The 18111-nt window shown below is 39.4% G+C and overlaps 1 protein-coding gene across 3 annotated transcripts in view; it reads left to right on the forward strand.

The window, feature by feature from the left end:
- The window catches only part of SPOCK3 (SPARC (osteonectin), cwcv and kazal like domains proteoglycan 3), a 563457-nt gene that overhangs the window by 246574 nt on the left and 298772 nt on the right, over positions 1-18111 (forward strand). The gene's annotated exons all lie outside the window — the stretch shown is intronic.

Raw genomic sequence — 18111 nt, forward strand, 5'->3', positions numbered from 1 at the left:
AATGAGAAAATACTAAGATACTGTGTGATATTGAAGCACACACATAGAAAACCAGAAACAGAAAGAAAAAAAGGCCAGGGGTGGATCCAAGATGGTTGAATAGGAACAGCTCTGGAGTGCAGTTCCCAGAGAGAACAATGCAGAGGGTTAGTGATCACCACATTTCCAAACGAGTTTTTACTGCCTATAGACCAGGAGATTCCTGGGGTGAAAAGCGCCATGAGTTTCCAGCACACCTGTTTCAGCTGGCCCACTGGGTCTCCACACATAAACTCATACAAATCTGGGTGACCATTTCAACTGGCACCTGGAATGCCTGGGAGACAGAGCGGCCTATTCAACTGAAAAAAAGGGGGCTGAAACAGGGAGCCAAGTGATCTGGCTCTGTGGGGCCCACCCCAACAAAGACCAGTACTCTGAAACGCTCTGGATTGAGAGTTTTGCAGCAAGCCCAGCTAGACCCAGGGCAGTCCAGCTCTGTGGGGAGAAGGGCATCCTCCATGACCAAGGCAGCCCACCAATGCCAAGGCAGTCTGCCATTACTGAGGCAGTCCACCATTACTGAAGCAGTCTGCCATTACCAAGGTGGTCCACCATTACTAAGGCAGATAGCCATTACTGAGGCAGTTCTATCTATACCTCTGTAAACAAAACCACAGAGAAGTTCACACAGCAGCTGAGCAGAAACCATGGCATCTCAGCAGTGCCTCTGCTGGCAGACTGTGGCTAGGCTACCTCCTTGCTGGTCAGGGCATCTCTGAAAAAAGGAAACAGCATGTCCGAAACCTATAAATGAGGCTCCACCTTCCCAGGACAGAGCATCTGAGAAAATGGGTAGTTATGAGTTCTGCTGCAGGAGACATAAATGTACCTGCCCAGCAGCTCTGAATGGAAGAACAGAGCTCTCAGCTCAGCACTTGATCTCCTATAAGGGACAGACTGTCCCTTTGAGCAGCTCCTTGACACCCATATATCCAAAGAAACAGCTCATAAAGGAGAGCTCAGGCTGACATCTGGTGAGTATCCTTCTGCGACAAAGATAACAGAATAAGGAACTGGCAACAACACTTAATTTTCTGCAGCAACCACAGTTGATCCTGAGGCAAGCGGGATCTGAAGTGGACCTCCAGCAGTCCTACAGCAGAGGGGCTTGACTGTAAGAAGGAAAACTAAAAAACAGAAATCACTTCAACATTAACAAAAAGGACGTCCACTCAGAGATGCCATCTGAAAGTCACCAACTACAAAGACCACAGGTAGATAAATTTACCACAATGGGAAGAAAGCAGCGCAGAAAGCATGAAAACACCAAAAACCAGAACACCTCTCCTCCTACAAGGGATCACAACTCCTCACCAGCAAGGGAACAAAGCTGGAAGGAGAATGAATCTGATGAATTGACAGAAACACGCTTCATAAAGTTGGTAATAACAAACTTCTCTGAGCTAAAAGAATATGTTCTAACTCAATGCAAAAAAACTGAGAACCTTGAAAAACGTTTAACAAAATGTTAACGAGAATAAACAGCTTAGAGAAGAATATAAGTGACTTGATGGAGCTGAAAAACATGACATGAGAACTTCACGAAGCATACAGAAGTTTCGATAGCCGAATCAACCAAGCAGAAGAAAGGATATGAGAGATTGAACATCAACTCAATGAAATGAAACCAGAAGACAAGATTAGAGAAAAAAAGAGTGAAAAGAAATGGAAAAAGCCTCCAAGAAATATGGGATTATGTGAAAAGACCTAATCTACATTTGATAGGTGTACCTGAATGTGATGGAGAGAATGAATCCAAGCTGGGAAATGCTATTCAGGATATTATCCGGGAGAACTTCCTGAAGCTAGCAAGTCAGGCCAACATTCAAGTCGAGGAAATACAGAGAACACTACAAAGATACGCCTGAAGAAGAGCAACCCCAAGGCATATAATCATCAGATTCATCAGGGTTGAAATGAAGGAAAAAAATGCTAAGTACAGCCAGAGAGAAAGATTGGGTTATCCACAAAGGGAAGCCCATCAGACTCACAGCGGATCTCTTGGCAGAAACCCTACAAGCCAGAAGAGAGTGGGGACCAATATTCAACATCCTTAAAGAAAAGAATGTTCAACCTAGAATTTCATATCCAGTAAAACTAAGCTTCATAAGCGAAGGAGAAATAAAATCCTTTATGAACAAATAATAGCTGAGAGATTTGGTCTTCACCAGGCCAGCCTTAACAAGAGTTCCTGAAAGAATCACTAAACATAGAAAGGAACAACTAGTACCAGCCACTCCAAAAACATACCAAATGCTAAAGACCATCAACACAATGAAGAAACTGCACAGATTAATGGGCAAAACAACCACATAGCATTAAAATGGCAGGATCAGATTCACACAGAACAATATTAACCTTAAATGTAAATGGGCTAAATGCCCCAATCGAAAGACACAGACTGGCAAATTTTATAAAAAGTCAAAATAGGTGTGCTGTATCCAGGAAACTCATCTCACATGCAAGGACACGCATGGTTTCAAAATAAAGGGATGGAGGAAGATTTACCAAGCAAATGGAGAGCAAAATAAAGCAGGAGTTGCAGTCCTAGTCTCTGATAAAGTGAACTTTAAACCAAGGAAGATCAAAAGAGACAAAGAAGGGCATTTACATAATGGTAAAAGGATCAATGCAATAAGAAGAGTCAATGATCCTAAATATATACACACCCAATACAGGACCACCCAGATACATAAAGCAAGTTCTTAATGACCTACGAAGAGACTTACACTCCCACACAATAATAGTGGGAGACTTTAACATTCCACTGTCAATATCAGATCAACAAGACAGAAAATTAACAAGGATATCTAGCACTTGAACTCAGATCTGGACCAAGGGAACCTAATAGACATCTACAGAACTCTCTGCCCCACATCCACAGAATATACATTCTTCTCAGCAATGAATCACACTTACTCTAAAATTGACCACATAATTGGAAGTAAATCACTCCTCAGCAAATTCAAAAGAACAGAAATCATAACAAATGGTCTCTCAGACCACAGAAATCATAACAAACGTTCTCTCAGACCACAGTGCAATCAAATTAAAACTCAGGATTGCAAAAATAACTCAAAACCACACAACTTCAAGGAAACTGAACAACTGGCTCTTGAATGTTGACCGAATAAACAACGAAATGAAGGCAGAAATAAAGTTGTTCTTCAAAACCAACAAAAACAACATATCTAAAGCAGCGTCTAGAGGGAAATTCAGAGCAATAAAAGCCCACAGGAATAGCAAAGAAATATCTAACATCGACACCCTATCATCAGAATTGAAATGAGGAGCAAGATCAAAAAAAAAAAAAAAATCAAAAGGTAGCAGAAGAAAAGAAATAACTAAGATCAGAACAGAACTGAAGGAGATAGAGACACAAAAAACACTTCGAAAATCAATAAATTCAGGAGCCGGCTTTTTAAAAAAATCAACAATATCGACAGACTGCCAGCCAGATTAATAAGAAAAGAAAAAAAAAAAAAAAAGAAGAATCAAATAGTTGGAATAAAAATCGGTGGAAGGGATTTCACCACTGATTCCACAGAAATGCGAACTACCATCAGAGATTACTACAAACAACTGTTTGCAAATAAACCAGTAAACCTGGAAGAAATGGATAAATTCCTGGACACTTGCACCCTTCCAAGCCTAAACCAGGAAGAAGTAAAAACCCTCAGTAGCCCAATAACTAGGGTTGAAGTTGAGGCAGCAATTAATAGCCTATCAATCAAAAAAAAGCCCAGGTCCAGATGGGTTCACAGCCGAATTCTACCAGACATGCAAAGAGGAGCTGGTACTACTCTTTCTGAAACTACTCCAAACAATACAAAAAGAGGGAATCGTTCCCAAATCATTTTATGAGACAAACAACATCCTGATACCAAAACCTGGCAGAGACTCAACAAAAAAAGAAAACTTCAGGCCAATATCCATGATGAACATAGATGCAAAAATTTTCAATAAGATACTGGCAAACTGACTGCAACAGCATATAAAAAGCTTATCCATCATGATCAAGTAGGCTTCATCCCCAGGGATGCAAGGCTGGTTCAACATACACAAGTCTTTAAACGTAATCTACCACATTAAAATAACCAAAGACAAAAACTACATGATCATCTCAATAGATGCAGAGAAAGCCTTCAACAAAATTCAGCAGCCCTTTATGCTAAAAATTCTCAATAAACTAGATATCAATGGATCATATTTCAAAATAATAAAAGCTATTTATGACAAACCTGTGGCCAATATCATACTGAATGGGCAAAAACTGGAAGCATTTCCTTTGAAATCTGGCACTAGACAAGGATGCCCTCGCTCACACTCCTATTCAATATACTTGAAAGTTCTAGCCAGAGCAGTCAGGCAAGAAAAAGAAATAAAGTGTATTGAATTAGGAAAGGAGGAAGTCAAATTGTCTCTGTTTGCAGACAACATGATTGTTTATGTAGAAGACCCCATAGTCTCAGAAGAAAATATCCTTAAAGTGATAAGAAGACATACATGAGGCCAACAAACATGAAAAAAATGCTCATCCTCACTGGTCATTAGAGAAATGCAAATGAAAACCATACTGAGATACCATCTCACGCCAGTTAGAATGGTGATCATTAAAAAATCTGGAGACAACAGATGCTGGAGAGGATGTGGAGAAATAGGAACACTTTTACACTGTTTGTGCAAGTGTAAATTATTTCAACCATTCATTGTAGAAGACAGTGTGGTGATTCCTCAAGGACCTAGAAATAGAAATTCCATTTTACCCAGCAATCCCATTACTGAGTATATAAGCCAAGGACTATAAATGCATCTATTATCAGGACACATGCACATGTATGTTCATTGTGGCACTTTACAATTAGAAACACCTGGAACTAACCCAAATACCCATCAATGATAGTCTGAACAAGGAAAATGTGGCACATATATACCATGGAATACTATGCAGCCATAAAAAAGGATGAGTTCAGGTCCTTTGTAGAGACATGGATGAATCTGAGAACCATCATTCTCAGAAAACTGATACAAAAACAAAATTAAACACCACATGTTCTCACTCATATGCAGGTGTTGAACAATGAGAACACATGGACACAGGGAGGGGAGCATCACACACTGGTGTCTATTGGGGGTGAATGGGGAAGGTTAGTGGGGGTAGGGAGGTTGGGGAAGGATAACATGGGGAGAAATGCCAGCTATAGGTGATGGGAGGATGGAGCAAACCACACTGCACTGTATGTACCTATACAACAATTCTGCACGATCAGCACATGTGCCCCAGAACATAAAGTGCAATAAAATATAAATAAATAAATAAATAAATAAATAAATAAATAAGAAAATCCAATACAAAGTAAAGGTCTAGAATAATAGAAGGATGATTAACTCAACATTGGTCTAATATGAATTCCAGAAGTTACTATTAAGTGAAAATGAAAATAACATTAAAACATTTAAAAATGTAATCATTGAGAATTTTCTATAGTAAAAGAAGAATGTAAAATATATGTGCAGCAAATGTCACAAAAGATTGAAAAAATTCATACATACATCTTTATTGTTGAAGAGCAAAATAAAATTATAATCATGCCAGAGAGAAAAGACTGGTTATCTAAAAGGAAAGCCAATTATGCCTGCAGCGCATATCTTACTACTAACAATAGATATGGGAGGAAAATTGACCCATATTTTTAAAATTAAAGGAAAGGAAATTACAATGTACAAGTCCATATTTTGTTAAATTGTAATCTGAGACCAAATGTAAATAATGACAATTACAAACAGATAGAAAAATATTTTTCATGCTTAGGCCTCTTCTAAAAGAACATCTGACAGGTATGCTTCAAAAGAAGAATAAAATAACACCTGAGAATAGAGTAAAATGCAAAAAGTAGTGGAACATTTAGGAATATTATCAGAAATTGGTCACACAAGATGGTAAATTTAATTTATTATGACTCTAAAAGGCGAGAGAATAATTTTATATGCCGAAAATGTCTCAGCCAAAATGTTAGAAATCAATAATGAGTTTCATATGAATAGTAGTTGGTGTGATTGATGATTGCTGGAAGCCGTTATCCTCAGCAAATGAACTCAGGAACAGAAAACTGAGCACCAAATTTTCTCACTTTTAAGTGTGAGCTGAATGATGAGAACACATGGACTCATGGTGGGTAACAATGCATATGTTGCGGAGGTGGGGACGGTCAGTGAGAGCATCAGGGAGAATTGCTACTGGATGTTGTCCTGAATACCTGGGTGATTGGTTGATCTGTGCAGCAAACCACCATGGCACTCGTTTACGTATGTAACGAACCTGCACATCCTGCACATGAATCCCAGAACTTAAAATAAGCACTCAAGAAAAATGGTTGCAAGATCCTAGTGTTTGAGAGAATAGGCAGTGAAGACCTCAGGATTTGATAGCAGAAACTAAGAGATAACATAGTTTATGAAGTGTGATATGTTCCTACTTAAAGAATATATATGATTGAGTGTTTGTGGCAGAAACTGGATGTTGTTCATATCCTTTTTTAGTAGTAGAATGGCAAATTTCTGTTGAGCACATGGCTACCCAAACTAAAGAGATTTTTCAATCTCCTTGGAGGCAAAGTATGGCCATAGGACTAAGTCTAAGTGTAGTGCTTTTGGGAAAGTCATATGTAACTTTGGAATATTATACATAACTGGAACTCAAGAGGTCATGATAGGCATGAATAGCAGGCCTGGTGCCAAGAATGGCAGAACAGTACAAGGGGCTCTCAAGTCTGTAGCTCCATACTTGGCCCATAATTTTTTTTATTAAATCATTATTACTTTTCATTTCAATAATACACATGCATTCTTTTTTTTCTTTTTTTTTTTTTTTTTTTTTTTTTAAAGATTGGTCTCTGTCACCCAGGCTGGAGTGCAGGGATGTGGTCATAGCTCACTATAGCCTCAGTCTCCTGGGCTCAGGTGATCCTCTTGCCTCAGTCTCACAAGTAGCTATGCATGCACCACCACACTTGGAATTTAAAAAATGATTGTAAAGACCGGGTCTTACTCTATTACTCTGGCTGGTCTTGAACTCCTGGCATGAAGTGATCCTTCTGGCTCAGCATTCTCTTATTCTTAACCAATACAAATTTTTACTCAGTTTTTTAAAAAATGAGAAGAACAAGGAGCATTACTATTTCAACAGAAGATATCAAAGAGAAAAACAGAAGTATAGTAAATAAAACAAAAAATAAGGGGACAAGAAGTTCAAACATGTGCTGATCACAATTAAATATAAACATATGAACCCAACTGTTACATTGAAGAAAACCAAAACCAAAATTTAGGTACAGTTAATTCTTGAACCACATGGGTTGAACTGTGTATGTCCTCTGAACAGATTTTCTGACACCTCTGCCACCCCTGAGACAGCAAGACCAATGCCCTCTTCCTCCTCCTCTTCCTCTGCCTACCTAACTTGAAGACAATGAGAATAAACGCTTTTATGATGACCCAATTCCACTTAATGAATAACAAATATATTTTCTCTTTCTTACGATTTTCTTAATAACGTTTTTTTTTCTCTAGCCTATTTTATTGTAGAAATATAGAAAAGAATGCAAAATATATGTAATGGACTGTTATTGGCGAGGCTTCGCTGTTAACAGTTAAGTTTTGGGAGACTCAACAGTTATACATGGATTTTTGACTGCCTGGGGACTTGGTTTTCCAATCCCTATGTTTTAAATCAAAAGAATTAAAACAACATAAAAATGTTATAATAGGAGGCTTAATTATGTATACCATTGAATAGCACAAAGAAAATCCGTAAACAAAATTCGAGACAATATACATTACCTAATGAGAAAAGGAACAATTCCCAAAAAAAGATCGAGTATCATGAGGATGTATGAACCAAACAACATAGTCTTTAACCTGTGAATATTGACAAAATTAATGAGAAAATGGATGAAAAGTACAAATATTTAGTAGAAATTTAGCACATTTTAATCAGAAACATTTTAGAACAAGTAGATAAATGTTCTAAATTGTGAAGACTGCATGAGGAAATTTTTCAGGGTGTTATGGTGTCATTTTAGAAGAAAACCTGATCTTTTCTGTCTGAAGAAGTTGGGAAAGACTTCTCTGAAGAATGACATTTCAGAAAATGTCAAGGATAAATTAGGAATTAATCAAAGTGAGGGGGTGGCCAAATTCTAGGTAAAAAGAACATGAAAGAAAAGATTTGGGGATTTAATGATTTGATTAGAGTTCAGGGAGAAAATTACATGATAGGAGGTAAGGACAGGAAATTCTGCACAAACCATGTCATATAAGGTATTCTATGATTCTCTTCAGTCACCGCAAAATGTCACATTTTAGAAAGGAAGATATATGAATTCAAAAACAAAAACCAGACACTTGCAAAAAAAAAAAAAATTCAAATGCCAGAACTTACTTTTCAACCACTGTAATATACTTTCAGATTAAAATAATTTAACATACAGAATAAATTATATTAAAAATGCATACAACATCTAGATGTAAAACAGTGTATTGTCATAAGCTATTTTTACTTTATCAGTTAATTCATGGAAATTCTTATGTTTTAGTTCATTGTTTTGACTTCAACAATAAGAAACAGCTGACTTAAAATTTAACAGTTTAATTAATTACTACTATATAGTAATATCTGCAGTGAGTTTAGAGCTATTATTGGACTTGCTCAGAGGCCTAGGCCAAATGATTTTATTTGGCCAAGGGCATTACTCCAATCATCACCATCTCTGTCTCAGAAAGGACTTCCAATAAGCAGAAAATTGCAGAGTGTTTTTCTCCCTTATGTTACTATCCTTAATGTTTTCTTTCAGATATTGTTTATAGTTCTGGATAAAGATGCCCATACCTCTAGTACGAAGAATGGAGATAGTGATCTGACATACATGGCAACTAAGAAATTCCAGCACTAAGTTTTGTTGAGTTACATAAAGTTAGGAGATGACCCTGGCAGGGCATGTATTCAACATGGATTGATTTACAGTCATGTGCCACATGAGGTTTCAGCCAACAATAGACCACACACAAGATGGTGGTTCCATAACATAAAAATGGAGCTGAAAATGTCCTGTCACCTCTGATGTCATGGCCACTGTAACATGGCAGTGTGACATAATTACCTTTTCTGTGTTTATATATGTTTAGATGAACACATTCTTTTTTTTTTTTTTTTTTTTTTGAGACAGAGTCTCACTCTGTTGCCTAGTCTGGAGTACAGTGGCACAACTAGGCTTGGCTCACTGCAACCTCCACCTCTCAGGTTAAGCGATTCTTCTACCTCAGCCTCCTGAGTAGCTGGGATTACAGACTTTCACCACCACACCCAGCTAATTTTTATATTTTTAGTAGAGACAGGGTTTCACCATCTTGGACATGCTGGTCTCAAACTCCTGACCTCTTAATCCACCTGCCTTGGCTTCTCAAAGTGCTGGGATTACAGGCGCGAGCCACTTTGCCCAGCTGATATACACATTCTTACTATTCTGTTACAAGGATGTACAGTGTTTAGTACAGTACCATGCTGTACAAGGTTGTAGCCTAGGACCATAGGCTATAGCATGTAGCCTAGGTGAGTAGTAGGCTGTACCATCTAGGTTGGGTAAGTACACTGTATGATGTTTGCACAAGGATGAAATCGTCTAACAATGCATTCCTCAGAGGGGATCCCTGTTTTTAAGCCAGGCATGACTGTATTTATGCCATCTAGTGTTTTCCAAATGTAAGAATGATTCAAGAGGTAACTATAATTTAAAAACACATATGGCCGGGTGTGGTGGCTTACTCCTATAATCCTAGCACTTTGGGAGGCCGAGGTGGGCAGATCATGCAGTCAGGAGATCCAGACTATCCTGGCTAACACAGTGAAAACCCGTCTCTACTAAAAATAAAAAAATAAAATAAAAAAAAATTCAGGCATGGTGGCACATGCCTGTAGTCCCAGCTACTTGGGAGGCTGAGGCAGGAGAATCATTTGAACCTGTGAGACAGAGGTTACAGTGAGCCAAGATCTCACCACTGTACTGCAGCCTGAGCTACAGGATGAGACAAAACAAACCTACATGCTTTTGGGGGTGATATCTGGTCCATTTTGTTTGTGCTACTTTGGGGTGACACACTCTGGGTCTGGAGTTGTTGGTTATACTGACAGTTGCTAAAGCTGTCTGTAATCCTGCTTTGGTTCTCACAGCTCTAAGTAACTGACCTGGAAGAGAAACCCTGGGTGATCAAGTGGGCCTCTAATTGGGTTAATATTGTTATACCTAATATTTCTAAGTTAAATTCATATTAAAATTAAACTTCAGAAAAGCATGGTGCACATGTTATTATATTTAAGGCCACAGGTGTAGTGCATTTTTATCCTTTCAACTTGTTTAAAACACTGCCAGTTTCATTCAGAGAGCCGCATGATGGTTGCTTTCATGGTTGAATGGTTTTTGTAGGCTTAGCCTGCTGGTGAATGGGGGAATTTGAAACTTGAAGTCAGGGTGAAACCTTCTGGAAATGCATATGTTTTTCTAAGAATAAAAAACATTCAATGTCTAAAGAATTGTACACAACTGCTGAAGATCAGAGATTGGCTAGGGAACACATAGAGAAGGACAAAGATATTTTCAGATCTATTATCTACTCACACGGCATCTGTTCCAAGAGGACTATGCACATATCCCTCCCACTACATCTAATCCTCAATGATCCAGTCCAACCAGAGAGCTTCTTATGATACATTGTAAAAATCTGGGAAATTAATAATTTACATTTCTGCCATTGAAATATAAGCATGATTTCAAGCCCCGAAGAGACACAAAGAATAAAATAAGATAGTAAATACATGAAGTCCTTACCTATGCCTATGTCCTGAATGGTATTGCCTAGGTTTTCTTCTATGTCCTGAATGGTATTGCCTATGCTTTCTTCTAGGGCTTTTATGGTGTAGGTCTTATGTGTAAATCTTTCATTCACCTGGAGTTAATTTTTGTATATGATGTAAAGAAGGGGTCTAGTTTCCGCTTTCTGCACATGGATAGCCATTTTTCCCAACACCATTTATCAACAAAAGCCAAAATAGACAAATGGGATCTAATTAAGAGCTTCTGCACAGCAAAAGAAACAATCGTTAGAGTGAACCAGCAACCAACAGAATGGGAAAAAAAATTTTGCAATTTACCCATCTGATAAAGGGCTAATATCCAGAATCTACAAGGAACTAAACCAAATATACAAGTAAAAAACAAGCAACGCCATTAAAAAATGGGCAAAGAATATGAACAGACACTTTTCAAAAGAAGACATTTATGTGGCCAACAAATGTGAATGAATGCTTATCATCACTGGTCATTAGAGAAATGCAAATCAAAACCACATTGAGATACTATCTCATGCTAGTTGGAATGGCAGTTATTAAAAAAATCTGGAGACAACAGTTGCTGGAGAGGCTGTGGAGAAATAGGAATGCTTTTGCACTATTGGTGGGAGTGCAAATTAGTTCAACCATTGTGGAAGACAGTGTGGCAATTCCTCAAGGATCTAGACATAGAAATACCATTTGACCCAGCAATCCCATTACTGGGTATATACCCAAAGGATTATAAATTGATCTGTTATAAAGACACATGCACATGTATGTTCATTTCAGCACTGTTTACAGCAGCAAAGACCTGGAACCAACCCAGATGCCCATCAAAGACAGACTGGATAAAGAAAATGTGGCACATATACTCCATGGAATTCCAGGTAGCCATTAAAAAAGGATGAGTTCATGTCCTTTGCAGGGACATAGATGAATCTGAAAACCATCATTCTCAGCAAACTGACACAAGAACAGAAACCCAAACACCACATGTTCTCACTCATAAGTGGGTGTTGAACAATGAGGACCCATGGGCACAGGGAGGGGAGCATCACACAGTGGGGTCTGTTGGGGAGTGGGGGTCGAGGGGAGGGAAAGCAAGGGATGGGGAGATTGAGGAGGGATGACATTAGGAGAAATACCTAATGCAGGTGACGGGGGGATGGAGGCAGCAAACCACCATTATGTGTATACTTGTGTAACAGTCCTGCAAAATCTTCACATGTACCCCAGATCTTAAAGTAAAATTTAAAAAAATCAAAAAGATATTAGTAAATACAATATTTTTAAAGGACTCTTTTGAGAAAAATATATTTTTTTTTTATTTTTTCATAGGTTATGGGGGGTATAGGTGGTGTTTGGTTACATGAGTAAGTTCTTCAGTGGTGATTTCTGAGATTTTGGTGCACCCCTCACCCAAGCTGTGGACGCTACACCCTGTGTGTGGTCTTTGATCTTTCATCCCCACTCCCACCCTTCCCTCTGAGTCCCCAACGTCCATTATATCATTCTTATGTCTTCAGGGCTACGTGATATCTTATTTGAGGGATTATTGACACAGACACTAACATATTGGTTCAAATTGAAATTGAAGAATATTTCTGTTGATTTTTTTGTTTACATCCTATGCAATGATTATTTTGGAATTGATTCTAAAAATATAATTGTAGGGTTAATTTTTATATAGCTTAATAGGATTTATTAGAAGAAATTTATAAACCATTTAACTTGTAAGAAATTTATATATATAATTTTGACCCTATTATACTGTTTGAGCTACTGGTCTTACCTATACATGAAAAATAAATTTGAAAATAATTCTGACTATTGGAATTAATAAAATGATATTTCTACAGTTTTCATTTTTAATTTTTTTGATCAAATCTTTCATTTTCAGCTGGAAAATGTCAGGAAAAAGATTTTACAATTTAGCAATTGAAGGAAATTGAGTAGAAGTTGTGGGCAAGGGTGTGAACAGGTGGAGGGGTCTGACCAAGGATGGCGAAGCACCCAGGATCCCGCAACAGAGGAATTTGCCATCACTCTTAGGCCTTATAAGATACAGGGAACCCAGGCAGTTTTCCCAATCAAATTGTAACCATGGGAGAGAGATTCTCCATTCACAGCATCTGCAGAGGTAGAGGCATGCAGATGTGGATCAGCAGCGAGAGAAAAGGAGAAATATACATTTGGACTTCTTTCTGCTTGTCTCCACCAATAACTTTGGAGAGGGCAAGGAGGCCAAAATGATCACTTCTAAAGAGGTCAGACTTACAGTATAGAGCAGGAGAGAAAACAGCCTGGCTTTCATTCGGAGATGTTCAGCGTGGTCTACCATCTTTCTCTCCAGCATGTGCAGTCTTTCGTTTCTGTGGCCCATTTCTCCAAGAGGGAAACATACAATGTCCTGGTAGTCTCATCATGTCACAGTAAGGGAGTTTCAGTTTTGCCATATTCCTTACAGAACCATAACTGGAGCATTACCCACCACCAGTGCTCTTGATGTAACGAAGCAGAAAAAAGGGAGAAAAATAACTTATGAAAGAGCTATAGCTGCTGAAGTCACCCCTGGTGTCATGAAGGCCAAGTCAGTAATTAACTGCAGCTTCCTGTACCATTCCATACCCCCACCGCCTTACTCTGTCAACTGTCAACAACTTTTGCTTGTTGAGTTTTTCTTTTCCTCTTTTAACCGAGTGCGGTGATCCAAATCTTCATTCCCATAGGATTGAACTAATTATGGCATCTGTATTTGGTGTTTGCATTAACCAGTAGAACAGTAGTATTAGGTATTTGAGTACTAGAATGCACCCAGGTGGATCCTCTGGCTTCCAAACACAGTACCCGTGGCTACAAATAAGGCTTTTTCTCATTTCATGGAAGTTGGTTCAGGTAGATGCATTTTGGCTTCCAAGGTGGAACTCAGAAAAAGCAGTTTTGGCAAATATCAGTAGCCAGATAAGACTTGTGAGGGAAAGATCATTAGTTCGCACTGACCAAGTGAAAAACCATTTACCGAAAAAGCTTCTGTGCATACTCTCTGTACATGTCACCATAGTCATTGTGTACATGAACTACTTGAACAAAACCTGGGAAGGCTGGAGGAAAGATGTTGGGGGACTAGAAAAAGAGCTGACTTAGAAAAGGCTTGAGAGCTCTCTGGGTGGCATTTGTATGTGACAAAAAAAAATCTGCTTCCTCTGAGTGTGTTCCTAGTGGATTATCCACATAGCTCTCTCACTGACGTCTTGTCCCAGTCATTCTTCCCATGCCCATAACCAGCTGGCCGGCATATCCAGTCTGGCCCATGCCTCAGGGTCAATTTGTAATTGAAGTCATGTTGCCTCCCACATACAGCACATTAAGGGATGTGCTGCCTTGCACTCTAATAGGATTTACTTTTATCACCGTATTTCGGGGTTACCGCTGAAGAAGTCCATAATGCGATGGAATTCATTTCTGACCTATCCATTAACTTGCACCATACTTTTCATTGTATGTTTGTCAGCATCTGAGGCCCTACTTGTGGGCTGAGGGAAAGGTGGTACAGCAATATGGCTCAGCACCACGGGTATCGGAGTCCCTCACTCAGTTTATCTGTCTTATCCACAACTTCTTGGCCCTGCTCTTATACATACATGTTTTACTTAATGATAGACTTTTCCTACACATTACAAGTCCCCCAGTTTATAACAGGCAAATTTGGCTGCCTAGTTTCTTTGTTTACTCTGGTCAGGCTTTGGAGACAAGCTAGATAATATTTTTCAATTGCAAAACAGTTGATGTTAAAAGAGTAATGTGTCTCATGTGAATATCTTAGAGATGTATATTGTATTTCTCCTATTGAGTCTTGGATCATAAGGCTCACATAGCCAGGCTGCTGGCATCTCAATCTGGATCTGGTGCAGATTTTTGTTTGCTCCACACCCTGCCTAGACACACAGTGTTATGAGTTACTCTGTAGTGGATGGGAGCAGCACATCCAGATGGCGTGGGGGTATCACACTGCTCCAGACTAACAGAGCTCCTAGAAACTTCACCATTGTGACAAATCCCAGAACGTTTGCAGGGTTTACCTTCTGTTCTCTGGCAAGTGAAGGAATTGCTACATTATAGAAGTAGTAGTATGATACTCCAAGTATTATCATTACAAACATTTGATCCCCACTGTAGGAGAATTGGAGTCCAAAAAAGAAAAAGGAAAAACCCGTTGAACTGTGCATTTGCTGTTATTGAGAGGTCAAGAAACAATCTGGGGGTGTCTGTGTCTGGCTGTTGGAGTGCACAGGGGCTTCATTTGTGAGATTATCTTGGTTCGGGTTGCTGTTTGGCGCCACCTCGTGGTGGCTGGTTGACCTGTTTTGTTGGTTGGTTTGTACAGATCATGGGTCATTCTGGATCCTATACCACGTGCTAGGAGATTGGCTATAATTCTATTCTCAAGTTCGTTGGTGCAGGTTTTATCAATCTGATCTGGGGAAATCGACCAGGGAGAGGGCTAGGGATGCGGGAGCTCCCCTGCTCCCTGGAATTTCCCTGTTTGCTTTCCTTGCGGAGGTGACCACAGCCGTAGATAAGAATGCTGACACCCACTTTTGAGAACTTGACGGGGAAGAGATAGGAGCCAGTCACTCATCACTCTTTATATGTCTCCAGTGAGAGGACCGATGGATAGGATATCACCAGATTTTAACATATTTGTTTTATCTAACAACTTTTTTCCATCAGGACTCACTAGCAAGAAATGACAGCAATAAAGAAAATCATCCAAATTTCTGCAGTCTATAAGATTTATATAATTTACACAATATATAAGATGACTTAAATAGGAATTTAATGAGCCATTTTGTGTTAACATTTTCTATGTTTTAGCTAGAGTAAATATCTTTAAAAGAAACATTTGATTTTTAAAAGTCTGAGCATTTTATTTGAAGATTAAGTTTTTTCAAGGTTCAGTATTCTTATAATTTATATTTAATGAATGACACAGTATAATAATATTTTATCAATTTGTTTCAATAGGTAACCCAACTTAAATGCTTCTTCAGTGTTCATTCTCAGGACAAATCAATACTTTAATGAATCTAACAGATATTTCCAATTAGAATTTGGAATTCACTTTTTTCTACCTTTTAGCTCTGGCCCTAAGAAACTGAAGCATCGGGCCAGGCTCACTGGCTCACACCTGTAATCCCAGCACTTTGGGAGGCCTAGGTGAGTAGAACACCTCAGGTCGGGAGTTTGAGACCAGCCTGACCAACACAGAGAAACCCTGTCTCTACTAAAAATACAAAATTAGCCTGGTGTGGTGGCACATGCCTATAATCCCAGCTACTTGGGAGGCTGAGGCAGGAGAATCACTTGAACCCAGGAGGTGAAGACTGTAGTGAGCTGAAATCACGCCACTGCACCCTAGCCTGGGCAACAAGATTGAAAAATAAATAAATAAATGAGAAACTGAAGCATCGTCACTTACTCCACCCATCTTCTTCAACTTTACTCCAACAATTTTGAAATATGCTGCTTTGATTGTTGTTTTGCTTGTATTAGTGGTTATTAGAGATGACCTTTTCTTTTTCTGTAAGGCGAAGTAAGGATATGATTATTTTATATAAAAAAAAGATGATACTTTTTTTCATGTGCCTTAGAGTTATTTTTAATATTCCTGCAAACTTGGAGTCTGGGATATGATAGGTATCTTAGTCAATTTGTTTTGCTATAACAAAGTACCACAGTCTGGGCAATTTGTGAAGGACAGATGCATATTTCTTGCAGTTCTAGGGGCTAAGAAGTACCAGATCAAGGCACTGGCATCTGGTAAGGGTTCTATGCTGTGCCCCACATGGCAGAATGTGGAAGAAGAGGGGAGGTGTGAACACTGCCCTCACATGACAGAAGACTGAGAGTGAACTGATACCCAAAAGCCCTTTACATAAGAGCCTAGTTCCCACATGAGGACAGCACCCCCCATGACTTCGTAACTGCCCCCAAAGGCTCCATATGGTTTTGTTTTTTGTTTTGTTTTCTTTTTGTTTTTGAGACAGAGGCTTGCTTTGTCACTCAGTCCAGAGTGCAGTGGCACAATCTTGGTTCACTGCAACCTTTGCCTCCCAGGTTCAAGCGAGTCTCATGCCTGGGCCTTCCAAGTAGCTGGGACTGCAGATGCCCACCATTATGCCTGACTAATTTTTTGTATTTTTAGTAGAGATGGGGTTTCATCATATTGGCCAGATTGGTCTCAAACTCCTGACCTCGTGATCTGCCCTCCTCGGCCTCCCAAAGTGCCGGTATTACAGACATGAGCCACTGCGCCCAGGCTCCATCTCTTAATATGCCAAAATGCAGGTTAAGTTTCAAAATGAATTTTTTACAGGACACATTCAACCTATAAGCAATAGAGAAACTTTGAATAAATGTTACTCTCTTGGGAAACTGCAAATGCTATTCTAGAAATTTCCCCCAGAGGCCAAATAGGCACTTCATCTACCTTAAAAGTTATATGACAATGTTAAAAGATGTTTTAGGCCGGGCGCGGTGGCTCAAGCCTGTAATCCCAGCACTTTGGGAGGCCGAGGCGGGTGGATCACGAGGTCAAGGGATCGAGACCATCCTGGTCAACATGCTGAAACCCCGTCTCTACTAAAAATACAAGAAATTAGCTGGGCATGGTGGCGCGTGCCTGTAATCCCAGCTACTCAGGAGGCTGAGGCAGGAGAATTGCCTGAACCCAGGAGGCGGAGGTTGCGGTGAGCCGAGATCGCACCATTGCACTCCAGCCTGGGTAACAAGAGCGAAACTCCGTCTCAAAAAAAAAAGGACAAAAAATTTGTTTGTGGTTTAGAAGTCTCAGTAGAATCCTCAAAGGCCACAAACAATAAAATGGGTGCCCAAGACCCAGAGACTTGAAAGCCTAACTCAAAATGCAAGAGCACTTATTTGGATAGTGTGAAAAGACTGTGAAGCTGGTTTTCTGAACCTCAGCTCTGAGTTTTAACAGAGAAACTGAAGACTGACGAGTCGGGGAATTGCTGTTCCCTTGAAAAGAGTTGTTGGTGTGCCGGTGCATCCCCTGCCTCTTGGGAAAGGGAAACTGCTGATTTTTTATCGTTTCAAATGGCTTCATGCTGCTCACTTGGAGAGACTAGTGTCCTGTTGATCCTGAGGGACCTGGGAACTGGTGGTCA

The sequence above is a fragment of the Saimiri boliviensis genome, chromosome 3, assembly GCF_048565385.1.
Source record: "Saimiri boliviensis isolate mSaiBol1 chromosome 3, mSaiBol1.pri, whole genome shotgun sequence".
Taxonomy (NCBI): Eukaryota; Metazoa; Chordata; class Mammalia; order Primates; family Cebidae; genus Saimiri; species Saimiri boliviensis.